Source organism: Prunus dulcis, chromosome 2 (genome assembly GCF_902201215.1).
Source record: "Prunus dulcis chromosome 2, ALMONDv2, whole genome shotgun sequence".
Classification (NCBI taxonomy): domain Eukaryota; kingdom Viridiplantae; phylum Streptophyta; class Magnoliopsida; order Rosales; family Rosaceae; genus Prunus; species Prunus dulcis.
In genome coordinates this window covers 10,225,320-10,240,969 of record NC_047651.1, presented here as the reverse complement: position 1 = coordinate 10,240,969, position 15,650 = coordinate 10,225,320, and the positions used below count along the sequence as shown (strand labels likewise).

Below are 15,650 nucleotides of genomic sequence, written 5' to 3'. Positions count from 1 at the left end.
TCAAATTTTGAGTCCATAGCCTTATTAAATTGTTTTAAAATAGTTTAACTATATATATATATATTTTGTGTTTATTTCTCTTGAGATAATTTTTGTTTAATAACTTGATAGGCAATCTTTCAATATTTTCCAAGCATGGTATAATTTAAAAGGCCTATTCAAATGTAATATCCCGGGATCGGTTCTGTCGTAGCACGATATTGTCCGCTTCGAGCCCCTCTCTCTGCCCTCACGGTTTCTTTCTGGGAGCTCACGAGCAACTTCCTAGTGGGTCACCCATCTTGGGATTGCTCTAACCCTAACTCGCTTAACTTCAGAGTTCTCATGACTCCAAAGCCAGTTAGCTCCCAAAAGGTCTCGTGCTAAACGGAGGCGGACATGTACATATAAAGTACATCACCTCCCCTCCGTTGGTTGATATGGGATGTTACAATCCAACCCCCTTAGGGGCCGGACGTCCTCCTCGGCACACTCGTACCACACGACAAAGTGGCTCTGATGCGATACTCTTACTGAAACATTAAGAAGATGACTGGTAGATTCAAGGACAAACTGGGTGAAGGTGGCTGTGGCACTGTATTTAAAGGAAAATTGCGCAGTGGTTGTTTTAGAGCAATTAAGATTTTTGGCAAGTCTAAAGCTAACGGGCAAGATTGCATGAACGTGGTAGCTACAATTGGGAGGATTCACCATGTTAATGTGGTGCAACTTGTTGGTTACTGTGTGGAGGGATCAAAGCGTTCTCTAGTCTACGATTTCACTCCCAATGGATTGCTTGATAAATATATTTATTCAAAAGAAGGAAGTATGCTTTTGAGTTGCAATAAAATGTATGTGATTTCTCTTGAAGTGGCTCGAGGGATTGAATATCTGCATGAAGGTAGTGACATGCAAATTCTGCATTTCAATATCAAGCCTCACAACATTCTTCTTGACGAGAATTTCAACCCAAATACTTTGGGCTAGCAAAACTATATCCTACAGATAACAGCGTTGTCTCTATGACGTCAACTAGGGGAACATTGGGATATATGGCTCCTGAGTTGTTCTACAACTTGTAGGTGTTTTGTAAAAAGCTGATGTCTACATTTTTAGAATGTTGCTGATGGAGATGGCAAGTAGAAGGAAGATTTTGAATGCCTTGGCAGAGCATTCAAGCCAAATTTACTTCCGTTCTTGGGTGTTCGATCAATATATCGAGGGAAAGGACTTGGAGATGGGTGATGTCTGAAAGGACCCGCCCCGAATTTTCCCAAAACCCGAGATGAATCCTTTGGAATTCCTGATATCACCCCGATGCCGGGCCCACTTACTAAATACCGAGACTTTCTGCCGAAATTTCGGCAGAGTCTCCCCTATAAGTTGGACATTTCCCAAAAAGTATACCTGCATAAAACACAATTTATATTCCCAACTGGCAGCATGCACAATATAATTTCATGCAATTTATATAAATGGCCTTCGGCCTTTCCACACTTCTCAACAATTTACCAAACACGCTAACAGGTCGATTCATGCCTTAAACAAGGAAACAATAAATTCAAATATAAATTATGACTAACATTTAGTCTGCGGCTGCACCTAACAACCTTAGGCTGCCTACGTACCCTCTTTGAGGGATCAAGCCACACGTAGTTCTCCCGTAAAACCTAATTCCACAAATAGGCAATACCTTAATCCGTTTTCTCTGTAAGTCACGAGATCTCCCCATACGCCGGTACTACCAACGCCACGTATGGGGCCTGTCAACACGCCGGATAACCTACGCCACGTGCGACCATACCATACTACCCTAATATCTCCCCATACGCCGGTACAACCAACGCCACGTATGGGGTCTGTCTCAACGCCGGATAACCTACGCCACGTGCGACCATACCATACTACCCTAATATCTCCCCATACGCCGGTACAACCAACGCCACGTATGGGGTCTGTCTCAACGCCGGATAACCTACGCCACGCGAGACCTGCACATCATATCACATCTCTCCCCATACGCCGGTACAACCAACGCCACGTATGGGGTCTGTCGACACGCCGGATAACTTACGCCACGTGCGACCTCAACACAGTATCTCACAATCTCCCCATACGCCGGTACAACCAACGCCACGTATGGGGCCTGTCTCAACGCCGGATAACCTACGTCACGTGAGACCTGAACATCATATCACAAATCTCCCCATACGCCGGTACAACCAACGCCACGTATGGGATCTGTCCGCACGCCGGATAACCTACGCCACATGGGACCTAGCTTTCACTTGATGGTACTTGTAGTGATTCCAAAATCCAGGGAAGTACTTAAGGTAGTGCATATAGCACTCCAACTGACATTCTAGACTCTGTTGTACCCTTGTACAACCATATAATTATATTTTAATTCTAATATTGCGTAAATCCCAACAATAGTCTAGCACCCGATAATCCCCCTGGGAAGGTGAGATTTCAAACTCCGATCCGAAAGTTCCTATGGGTTCTATAAGGTATAGGACATTCGTCCTGCAAGTTTGGTTCGGATCGGACGGTCGGATCGCTCACGATCGCACGACCTAACTGTTAGTATAAAATATAATCTTTAAATTATTAAATCGGAACATCCGGGGCTCCGATTCACGATCCGTGAATTCCTACACGATCCTAGAATTACCCAGATTAACATATATTAAATTTGGGACCATCCGGCGGTCCCAACCTATCGAACCCGGATAACGCCCGATAGGCGATATCCGTTCGATAATCAAACGACGTCCGAATTGAGATCCGCGAAATCCTACGCGCTCGTGACGGCACGAGGACCTCAAAACTGTCCAGAGACACGCCACCACCCTCGCCCACGCGCCGCCACACGCGCGGGCAGACCGGGTGTCCACAGCGATTACGGTCCGTCGAAAAATCTTGGAACCGAGACTCCAAACTCCTACCCTAGGTAAAACACCCTATTTGGAGCCACTTTTGTTCTTGGACCTACCCCAAAAAGTGGCCGGAAATGGCCGAAAACAAACTCCCAAAATCGGCAGAATTTCAAATCGAAGATCAGCTATCCTAGGCTCAAAATTAACGAAATCCTATCCAACCATCAGCTAGAGCATGGAAAATAGGTGGAAAACCATACCTTACTCGTCAAATTTGGAGAAGAAATGAGAGAGAACGAGCTCCTTGAAATTTGGGTTAAAACCGGTCGGATTTTTGCATTTTCCGGCGAGCACAGGAGGTTCCGGTGGCTGAGATTGGTTGGGATGGGAAGAGGAAGATGGCACGGTTCTTTTGGGACCGGTGCCACCCCCAGCGGTGGCCGGATGCGACGGTGGTGGCCCAAAAACCACCGCTGTGAACAGTAACAGGGGGGGCTGTTCTGCGCGCAGGGAGAGAGAGAGAGAGAGAGGGAAAATCTGATTTTTATAAAAATCCCATTTCGAAATATTTACGATTGTGCCACTGGGTTTCTTTTGACCATATCTCTCTCGTTACAACTCCGATTCGAGCCCACTACGTGTCTATGAACTCGTCTCAGTACGACCTATCCAAAAATACCAGTCACTACCCCAAACTCCATCCGGTTAAGAATATGACCAAAATGCCCTTAATAAATAAATAATTTAAATAAGGGTTAAATTTGGGGTCGGGGTGTTACAATGTCAATGAAGATGAAATGAAAATAATAAGAAAGATGGTCATAACAGCCATATGGTGTACACAATTGAAACCAAGTGGTCGTCCATCCGTAACGACCCGATCATAAATAAATTAGTAAATACTAATTTATTCAGAGAAAATACCATTTTGCCCCTAAAATATTTTATTAGGTTTAAAGTTGACTTTTTGACGGGGAATGAATTTGAGAATTTTAATTGTACCGTTGCGTAGAGCTCGATGAGATGAGTTCGTAGACACGTAGTAGGCTCGATCTGGGGTTGTAACGAGGAAGTTACGATCAAAAGAAACTTTATGGCACTATCGTAAATATTGCGAAAAGGGTTTGATAAATCTGATCTCTCTCTCTCTCTCTCTCTCTCCCCTCTGTGTGCGCGACCACTCCCCCCAGCACTGTTCATCAGAACAGATTTTGAGCCGGCGACGCCACGTCCGGCCACCACTTGAGCTGGGGCCGGTCCCAAAATGACTGGCCAACTCTCCTCTCTTCGTTCTACCCCTTCGCCACCCCAGCCACCAAGCTGCTGACACCGGAAAATGCTGAAAAGCTAGGGATTTTAACCCAAAACTTCACAGTGTCGTTTTAGCTGTTTTAGGCCACCATCTCCGGCATGTAAGGTATGGTTTTTTCACCTATTTTTCGTGTTCTACCTTCCTGTTGGGTAGGATTCGATCAATTCCTAGCGTAGGTAACTCGATTTTCGAATTGGAGTTCGGCCAGTTTTGGGATCGTGATTCCGGTCACTTCCGATCAGTTTTTGGGGTAGGTCCAAGAACAAAAGTGGTTCCAAATAGGGTGTTACACCTAGGGTAGAAGTCTTGAGTCGTGATTTGGAGATTTTCTTGCGAAGCGTAATCGCTTTGGACATCTATGTGCTGCCGGCGCGTGGGCACTGTAGAAAAAGGGCATTCTGTCCCGATGCGATCCCCTTGTTGTCTTGAGTGTGTAGGTGTGCTCGGATTTCAATTTAAATACCGTTTGAGTCTCGAACGAATATCGCATAGTGTGCGTTATCCCGGTTCGATAGGTTTGAACCTTTGGATAATCTTAGATTTATAATATGTTAATCTAGACATTCCTAAGATCGTGTAGGAATTTATGGATCATTCATCGGAGCCCCGGATGTTCCGATTTAATAACTTAAAATTTACGTTTATAATAACTGTCAGATCGTGCGATCGTGAGTGATCCGACCGTCTGATCTGGACCAAACTTACGAGACATGTATCCTGAACCTTGTAGAACCCATAGGAACGTTCGGATTAGAATTTGGAGGTCGTACGCCCCATGGGCCCGTTTGACCAAGTTTGGCTAGTTTGACTCTCGGTTGACCATGAGTCTTCCGAGGTAGTTTTACCCTTCAGAAGGTATTAGGATAACCTTTTTATCGAGTCTAAATTGTTATTTGAGGTTAAATTGGAAATTGATCAATTTAGGATTTTCCTAAAAGGTTGTTACTTATCAGTGATTAATATTATTTGATTATAAATAAAGTATAATGTTCTAATTGTGTGGTACAGCATTTTATGGAATTTGTGTGAAAACAAGCGTTGAATAATATTTAAATTGTTCTAGGATCTTTATGAAATTTAGGTTTATGTGCATGATCGTTGGTCTAAAAATAATATTATTTTCCTGATTAAATTACGTTGCAATCTACTATAGACTGGTATCACTAAATTGGGATTACCTCTATTATTAGTTTATATAATTGAGTGTATGTTAGTTTGAAGTGCTATACGCACTACCACCCTGTGATTTATTAGGTCCCATGTGGCGTAGGTTATCTGGCGTGAGGACAGACCCTATATGTGACGTTGGAATTTCCAGCGTATGGGGAGATTATGTGATTGTTAGGTCTCGCGTGGCATAGGATTTTCCGGCGTTAAGATAGACCCCATACGTGGCGTTGGAATTTCCGGCGTATGGGGAGATATTGTGATTGTCAGGTCACCCATGTGGTAGAATTTTCCGGGGGATGACAGACCCCATCCGTGGCGTTGGAATTTCCGGCGTATGGGAAGATTATGTGGTTATTAGAGGGATGAATTAAGCTATAATATACTGAGCTGGGAACGAATGATGTTTGAAAAAGATTTTGTTGGGGATTTCTGTAATTGATTATATGTTGATGGATTTGGAAATTTTGTATAAAAGAACTACGTGTGGCTTGATCCCTCAGTAAGAGTACGTAGGCAGCCTAGGGTAGTGCCTAGGTGCAGTCAGGGGCTAAACTTTACTTATGTTGTTTTAGTGTGGGTCGCAGAATTTGTAGTTGGTCTTGAAATTCGGATGGAAACGAGGCTTGATTTAAAAGTTATTCTATGTTGATTACAGTAGGCATTCTTAAATAAATTTGAGTATGTTATATGCATTGTTTAATGCATTAATTTGATTCAAGAGTATTGCTGGCGGTTCTGTTTCGAATTATTTAAAGGGCGAAGGCCGAGTTTGTGAATTGCATAAAATTATATTGTGCGTGCTGCCTGTTGGGATATAAATTGTGAATTTTGTGCAGGTAGAAATATGGGGAAGGTTCAATTTACAGGGGAGACTCTGCCGAAATTTCGGTAGAAAGTCTCGTGCCCTTATTTCTTTTTGGGAAAAATGATATAATTTTAGAAGTGGGCCCTACATCGGGGTGATGTCGAAAATTTCCACAAGATTCATCTCGGGTTTCGGGAAATTCGGGGCGGGTCCTGTCACCATCAATGAAAAAAGTCATAGAGATGCTTGAAGGGCATGTTGAATACCTACAGATGCCTCCCAATTCTCTTATGTGTCCACACAGATGCCGATAAGCAATCATCAAAATATTCCAAATCCGGCATGTTCTAACTTGGAGCTAACATGGACCTTTTCAGCTAGTCATGATCAAATAAGTATGGACTCTGTTTTTTTTTTTTTTTTTTCTCTCTCTCTCTCTCTCTCTCTCTCTCTCTCTCTCTCTTTTTGAAACCCTAGACTCTGTTAACTAGCTTGGTGATGATCAACTAGTATGGAATCTGCCGTTTTGAACAAAAAAGAAACAGCGCGTATCACATTTGTAGACCACGTTTATAATAGACTCATTTCGTACAAAGCTGAAAATGGTGTTGAGAGTGTCAGAGAAATGAGGTAGAACGTTTTGTTTTCCAAGTTTTAAGAGACATGAATCAGTGTGTGCATGCCCAAACCACAGTGATGTGAGCTTAAATTGATCACATGAATCAGTGTGTTTTCCAAGTTGCTTCTGTTTTCATCAAAGACTCCGACGGTCGTCAACTCAATTGAAATTGTGTCTATTAATTGACCTTCTTGATGAAATCTTTCTAATGGAAGAGGCCATGGAAGCTAGAGAACTGCAAAACGAGGAATGAAAAAACAAAGTTAAATCTTCCCCCCTATTTCATTGAAAAAAAGGTTCAATGGTTGCCTTTCTAGGCATTTTAGAAAGTAGTCGCTGATGATGATTCAACATCCCAACCCCACCAACCTCTCAAAATTAATCTCTCAATCAACTGGGGTTCGGCGGGGAGGGCCGAGATTTTTTAAACTGTTATATGTTAGGCTTCCATCTCCAACGCAAGATACTCTCTAAAATACTAGAAGAAAAATATTTATGCAAGACACATTATTGGGGGACTTTGAAACTTCAAGGATCACATGATGAAGCAAGCAGGACAACGACAATGTTATGGAAGCTGGTGAAGGACTGTCAGGTTAAAACTTGAAGCAAGATTGTGTTACAGAATAGTTTATGTGCGCAGATGGTGCATAATGTTGGATCTGGCAGCCAGTGATTGTGTGGTAGCAATAGGTCCAATGTTATGGTCATTGAAACGCCCCCATTTCTAAATTCTATGTAGTTTTGGACCATGAGGCACGTGCTGGTCAAGTACAAACATCAAGAACTATATGATCATTCTTGATTGCATATACAAGGGTGTTTACATGTAATGATGGAATGCATAAGTACACATGTTACTCCAACTCAGGAATTGCTTCTAACTGAATGTTTAGATCTCACCTGTAGCCACCCATTTCCTTTTCGTACCTGAAAAAAAAAAAAAAAAAAAAAAAATTTCAATGTCAAATAAGTAATTAGAATGAGCTATTGCTTGGAAAATATCCTTTAAATAAACAGTGCTGCTACTTTGCTCTAAACTTCCAAATAAGTAAGCAAAACGTGGATTGCAGATGATAATATCTTATTACATGAATCCATTGTATTATTTGCATCTGCAGATAAGTGACCGGTATAGCAGAATATTAAGCATCTGTAACAATTCAAATATATGTTAGCCAAGTTAACCTCGAGGACCACGAACACAGAAAAAAAAAAAACAAACAAACAAACACAAGGATACAACTTGATAGGTTCATCAACCTCAGGGACGTTTTTGCAATAAAAAGCCAATAAATAATGCTGCTACTCTGCTCTCAACTTCCAAGTAAGCAAGCAAAAAGTGACTAGTAGATCAGAATATTAAGAATCTGTAATAAGTTAAACATATGTGAACCAAACTAAAATTTATGTTGGCCATACCTGCTTTACTGAAGTCCACACATTCAATTTCACTTTTGGTGCCATTGTTCTTCAATCTACACATCTTGCCCTTTGCCTCACACTGTCCACAATTTGATTCAGACCACTCCAAATAAAGATTGTCAGGGTAGTTTGAATAATATGGAACTGATGAGAGATAATACATCTTTGTACAAGACAGTAGGGGCAAGACCTCAATGATGTACGAAGAGAGAACAGAATAGACTTGGTAGCCAGGGCCACGGAAGCAGGGGACTTGTTCATCTAATTGCCTCTCAGCTAAAGAGCAATTGAATAAGGTAAGATCAGTCATGTGATTTTTTGAGAAGTGGAAGGGAGTGATTGACTTACTTACGTCCATATAATTCTAATAACTTGCATTTTCGGTCTTCTAAGTGTGTGTTTTTAGGTTATTCTTTAAATCATCAAGGTTATCATTGCTTAGATCTTTCTTCCCACCGTGTCTTTTTATCTTGTCATGTATTGTTTGATGAACTTTCTTTTCCTTTTCACAAGGCCTCCACTACTCCTGCTCCGGACAATTCTCCATTGTCAACTGCTCTGCCTCTACTTCTCTTTGGCCCTACTTTTCTCTCCTGCGGCTCTATCTCCTCCCACCTCACTCCTCTGACGCTCCAGGCCCAACCCTTTCTCTCGACTCCAGTCGCTGCCCCGACCACTTCCCCTGACCCGCCTCCTTCTGACCCTGCACCACCCCCTGCTGTGTCCACTCCTTCTCCAAGCTCACCATCTATGTCGTCACATATCCCCCCAGGTCTGCCTTCTCCTCCAAGAGTACTTGTGTAGGCTGAAAAACAGATTGGGGGACTAGGGCATTTGATTCACCATAACATTTCAATTCTAGGTTATAAGGAGTCAAGTGACAAATCTCATTCGAATTCAAAGATTGATTCTAGCTAAAGTATGATTAGGCCATGGTGTCTGGTCCTAACCTTGTGTTCCTAATTCCCTAACTTGATCATTTGTTGTCTAATCTAAATTAAGCATTAGGAACCCATTAAGCATAGAAGAACAATTTAAACAACCAAGCATGTATCTAATCCCTGTTGTCGAATGTCCATACATACTTTTCTTATTCATAGTTCAATTCAAATCAAAGCATGGTGTCTACTCTTGATTCAAACCAAGGTAGCTAATATACAAGTTCTAATGGTGATCAATCATCCAAACAAGCATATTAACTGATAAGCATAAAGAATAGGAATATGAATCATGAATCAAACTTGAAACTCAAACTTCAACTTATAAACCCAGAATATTCATGTTAGGTTACATCATAGCCCTAGTTATGAATTTAGCTACTCATAATGGAAATGAAACTTGAGCAAAAATGAGAAAACATATTGAATGCAATAAGAGTAGAGAAAACCCAATTCTGAAGTTGCTTGTGGTTTCCAAGGCTTCTCCAGGTGCTTCTCCACTTCTAATGCTACCCCAAGAACTTTCTCATGTCTAGAGTATGGCAGCTAAAGAGGTGATTTGGGATGAGTTTGGGTGGCTGGTGATGGCAGAGGAAGAACAAATTCGTAGGAATATCCAAGGAAGGCTTGCTGGAGTCCTCCTTTGATTTTGGGCTGAATGAATTGATGTAGGATGGCTGGAGTGAATTTGTGTGTCTGACTCTCCCCTTGAATGAGTGTGCAAACTCTCCCTTTACAGAGTGAATTTCGAGCCCCCCTTTGGCTGGTGAAGCACACCTCTCTTAGCTGCTCCCAACTGCTCCAGCTGACCCATGCTTGTCTGCCCATGCTTGGCTGCCCATGCTTGTTGTCTACCCATGCTTGTCTGCCCATGCTTGTCTACCCATGCTTGTCTGCAGCTGACAAATACATGTGTGGCTGCCCATGCTTGGCACATGGCTCTAGGGATGTAGTCACATTAAAAGTGATGGCAGCCAACATGACATTTCTGTGGACTTAGTTCAGTCTTTGATGTGCTGAGGGGTCCAGATATATCCAATTGGGCTGAAATTTTGATATGTTATAGTAGACACCCATTGGAACAACTTCTATCAAGGATGTCTCCTCATCCACCCTGTCTAAGTTGCTGCAATGAGGCCTGCAAGATGACCCACGAAACTGGACTGACAAGGAGTGTGGCCCAAATTGGTTTTGTCTTTAAGCTCATATTCCTCTTGTGCCACTCAGCCCTTACCATGCATGAATTGTATCAAATGTCATCCCCTTGCTGTCTTAACCTTATCACAAATCCAAGTTCGGAGGAAGATGTTAAGGCCGAAATGAGTTGCTAACCCAGTCAGCTCGTTTTTGCACCATTTTGCATCTTTTCTTATCCAAAGACACCATTGTTACCTAAGGCCCAATGAACTGAATGATAAACAGAAAAAGGGATTAAAAGCACATGTTTGACTCAATAACATAACCAAATCATAAGCAAGAAGGGTACAAAATGATATACAATTGAGAACTGATCAAATACCCCCAGACCTAGATTTTGCTAGTCCTCGAGCAAAACAAAAGAGAATAAAGTTGAAAACAAAACAAGAAGTTAACTAAACCACTTATGTAGGTAACTCGATTGCAATGTGCATATGCAACAAGCCTTTAAACCTCTCGGCATCCCTAATCGGAAGAGTTGTGTCTCCTGAGGGTTTAACAGAAACGATACCCACAAACGCTTTTTTTTCTCTCTACACCAAAGGGTTAGAAAACTAACTTTGAAAACAACTAATGAAAGAAAACTTTAATCATGCATCCAACACCATAGAGTTACCAAGATAGATGATCAATAAGTGTGTAAAGTGGAAGCTATAGCTCAAAGGCACACGGCTTCAAAGTAAACATACTCAAATCTTGAAGGAAGAACATGCTTCAACTCTAATTCTCACATCTAGCACTCAATCACTCAGAACCTATGGTTTTATTCTCTCAAACAAGCATAAGTGAGTATATGAAAATAGAAGCACAATATTTGGTTAGATCTCATGAAGGGAGTCAAATACTAAGGATAGAGATACACACATACATACCAGCACCCATGAATACATCCTCAAAGATCAGCTAGGTCTTTCACAAGGTTGTAATGAAAGGCTAAGGTTAAGGGAAGTGGAAGAATTGGAAGGAACACAACTAACTTAAGAACATACCAAGGTTGCATTCTTCATTGATCTGCAAGGTGTCATTGATTTAGAATGGTATGGCTGCAACTTCATAGCATCATCTGGTATAGACTTTATATTTCACATTTAGATCAAATCGAAACACTTTCTCTTTATCTTTCTCTTTTCTTTTTTTTTTCTGCATAGATTCGCACCAATTTACATTTGGGCATGTGGCAGCAACCTCCTTGCTTCAAACTTTATCTTGGCACACCTTGGTATATTTCTAAGCTATAGGTTATGGCTATAATAGGTTAAATATCTCTGATTGAGATACAAAGTTAGGGGAATTATGAGGGTGATAGAAGAAAAAGTCTTGTAGTGTTTGGCTGCAAGAGAGCTGATGGAACACACGAATGGGTAGGGTGAAAAGAAAGCACAGAAAATGGTTATACACGCAGAGCCTAGCATCACTTCAATGAGTTCATTCATGGGTGAGAGCATGCACCTGAGATCTGCAAAGAGAATCATCCTTAGTATTCAACCAAAATGGGACAATGAGATCATTTAGAGTGAATTGAAGAAAATAAGTAGAGATGAGGAATAGAAATACTTTAAACCCTCTCAAGAAAGCAATTAGGCTCGAAATAGCTCACTAGGGTAGTCTCCACTATTCTCCTTCAAGAATCTGAGCATGGTACTTTAGCCACCAGAATTCTAAGAGCAAAAGCTTTGTGAAGTGTAAAATTTCTGATATGAAAATCTCAATGGCAGCTCCATAGCATTGGTTGTATGAAAGTGACAAGCGAACGAAAATTGTAAACACAAATGAACAAAAATTGAAAACCTCCCCCCAGACCTGAATTGAACATTGTCCTCAATGTTAAAGCATAACAAGGATGAGTGAGAACATGTGAATAATAAGGGGAAAGTTTAAGACAAAGTATTAGAGAAACTCCCTCTTGATGCAATTAGGTCGACCGCTGCCAAGCACCTTATTCTTCAACACATGGGTTGCCTCCCAAGAAGCGCCTTAGTTAATGTCTTGGCAAGACATTATGCCATTAGCTAACTTGATTGTACGAAGGGAAGATGATCCACCACATGACCAGTTTGAATTCCAACTGACATTCCCTCATAGAATGGCTTTAAACGTTGTCCATTTACTTTGAAAGTCGAGCCATCTTTAGGATTTTGAATCTCCACAGCTCCATAGGGAGATACATTGACCACGGTGAATGGGCCAAGCCACCTAGACTTCAACTTTCCTGGAACGAGACGCAAACGTGAGTTAAACAAAAGAACTGACATACCTTTGGTGAATTCTTTCCGTTGAATGTTCCTGTCATGGTAACTCTTGGTACGTTCTTTGTATATCTTTGCATTAAGTTCTAGTTTTGGTGGGGTGATAATGGATGGCTCCAATTTTGTGGAGGATGATGCAAGAGGCTCAAGTGGTGGCCTACAGGATGGTGGGTATGGCTGAAACACTTCTAAGGCAGCCATCACTTCTTGGAACTCTGATTCAAAGAGATCTTCCTCTTCTTGTGTTAGGACCGCTTCCAAAGCCTCATTAGACTTTTTCTGCACAATTTTAGAAGAAACCTCATGATCCACAACATCAATTGAAAAACAAGTATCAAGAGTGATAGAAGGTTGAGACAGAGCATCAAACACTTTAAATTCAACAGTTTCACCCAAAACAGTCATGGAGAGGGTGCCATCTTTCACTTTGATGATTGTGTCTGCAGTGGCCATGAATGGTCGCCCGAGGAGAATGGGATCAACACGGTCTACATATGGGTTATCCTCCATATCCATCACTACAAAATCAGCCGGAAGAATGAGTGTATTAACTTGAACTAAAATATCTTCTACAATACCTCTTGGATATTTGATGGAATGATCAGCTAGTTCAAGACGAATTGAGGTTTTCTTTATCCCTTCTAAGCCAAGCGCTTGATAAACTGAATATGGCATTACATTGATGCTTGCTCCCAAGTCCAACATGGCTCTTCCAACCGTCTTATCTCCAATGTTAATGGGAATGTTAAAGCTGCCAGGATCTTCTAGTTTTGGTGGAAGCTTCCTTTGCAACACAGCACTCACATTCTTGTTGAGCTTTACTTCTTCACTTGGAGTAAATTTGAGCTTGTGAGTCATCAAGTGCTTGATGAACTTTCCATATGCAGGAATCTGTTTAACAACATCAAGCAAGGGCAAATTGATATTAACTTTACTCAAAATATCATAAATCTCTTTAAAAGCCTTATCTTGATTTGCTTTCTTCAAACGGCCTGGAAATGGAATCGGTGGAATGTATGGAGGAGGTGGGATGTATCTATCTTGATGAAGATGTGATGGCACAAATTTGTCATCTCTTTTATGCAATTGAAATGGATTGGGTTCCTGAGAATCAGATTTGGCCTTAGGAGCAGATTGGGGCGTTTTGGGTTGTTCTCCTTCCATAGCTGTGGTTTCCTCTTCATCTTCATCCTCTACAACCACAACATCATTTGATAGATCAGAACCAACTTTGTTATCAACAATCTTACCTGATCTGAGCACATGAACGGCCTTGGCTTCTTGGTTTTTTGGATTGATCACGGTTTGACTTGGCCATTTCCCAGGTTCTCTTTGAGCTATTTCAGTAGCTATCTGGCCCAATTGGACTTCCAACTTGGAGATGGCAGCTTGTGTTGTTTGCTGGAAATTGGATTGGTTGATTGCCATTTGCTTCACTATATCCTCCAACGATGATGATTGTTGTGGCCTTTGAAGTGAAGGGGGATTCGCTTGATTCTGTGTATTCCTCCATGAAAAGTTTGGATGATTCCTCCAACCTGGATTATAACTTTGAGAATATGGGTCATTTATTGGACCTCGGTTGTAGGAATTCACCAACTTAGCTTGCTCTTGCACAAATTCTGGATATGCAGCCCCAAAGGGACAAGAAATGGTAGGATGATCATGAGTTTCACAGATGCTACACACTTCCTTCAAAGGGTTTCTTGAGTTCAATGCAAGGAGGGCATCTAGCTTTTGTTCCAATTTGGAAATCTGCACACTGGAAGAATCATTAGAACCACCAGCAATACGTTTACCTCTTGTATCGGTGTGTTGGGTCTCCATTGCTATCTGTTCAAAGAGTTCATATGTTTCTTCTGGAGTTTTAGTCTTATAAGAACCACCTGCAAAATTAGTGAAAATATTATGGCTAGAGGGGGTTAGTCCTTTATAAAACATACGCATCTGAAGCTTCAATGGAATCCCATGATGAGGACATTGATTGAGCAGCCCGTTGAATCTCTCCCATGCTTCACAAAACGACTCATCATCTTGTTGTGCAAATAGAAAGATCTTGTCCCTGAGCATGTCGGTTTTTTGCGTGGAGAAATATTTCTCCAAGAACTTCTTTTGAATGGCTCCCCAAGTCATGAGTGAACCAGGCTTCAAAGAATTCAACCAATATTTAGCCTTATCTTTCAAAGTGTACGGAAACACTCTCATTCGAAGTTGCTCTTCCGTCACACCTGTCAAGGGAAAAGAGCTCACAACATTAAAAATATCCTTTATATGAGTTAATGGATCTTCATTAGGTAAACCATAAAAAGAAGGGAGCATATTAAGATGAGAAGATTTAAGCTCATAGTTTCGAGCTGCGGTGGGCAGCAAGATGCTTGAAGGGGATGCTGGAATTGTTGGGATATCAAGGTCTCCCATGAACTCATTGGCAGCCATCTCTTCTTCTTCTTGGTCTGAACTTGATTCAGAATTTGAAGGTGAAGACCCTGGGAGGTCAGTGTGGATAGCAAGACCTTCAAATGTGGCAATGGCTTGCTCTTTTGCAGTTGCTAACTCTCTTTCTAGACGATTCTGAATTTCAGAGATCACCCGGTTTGGTTGCAAAGATGGCCCTGCGTTCAAAGATCTCGAACGTTGGAATGAAGACCTCACTTGTTCAAGGAAAGGATTACTAGACATAAACTACCTGAAACAGAAAATAATTTGAGTTAATTAGTACTTCTAAAAGAATATGGTAACTTTGGGCACATAACCAGGGAAGAACTTTCATTCAGTCCCCGGCAACGGCGCCAAAATTTGTTGTTAAAATGTTAACTCGCAATTGTGCGGGGCAATTAGTAGTATAGCAAGACAAGTACGAGGTCGTACCCACGAGGACTGAGAAGTTAAAATTAGTTATGTACTTAGGTTACCAGATTCAAGAAAGTAGGAGGTTAAGTCTAAAACAGAATTTAAAGCAAGAGTGATTGTAATTGTTGAACAAATGAAGCAAAACAAGATTTCAAACAAAAGCAAAGTGAACAAATGTAACAAAGAGTACTTGTGTAGGCTGAAAAACAGATTGGGGGACTAGGGCATTT

General features: G+C 41.3%; 1 non-coding gene and 1 pseudogene across 1 annotated transcript; both read left to right on the top strand.

Annotated features, from left to right (window-relative positions):
• The first annotated feature begins 507 nt into the window (after positions 1 to 507).
• Positions 508 to 6,459, top strand: LOC117618089 (annotated as a pseudogene).
• An 8,074-nt stretch (positions 6,460 to 14,533) lies between these two features.
• Positions 14,534 to 14,640, top strand: LOC117620426. The gene has a single exon (XR_004584763.1). It is a non-coding gene; the product is annotated as a small nucleolar RNA R71 (small nucleolar RNA).
• The last annotated feature ends 1,010 nt before the right edge of the window (positions 14,641 to 15,650 follow it).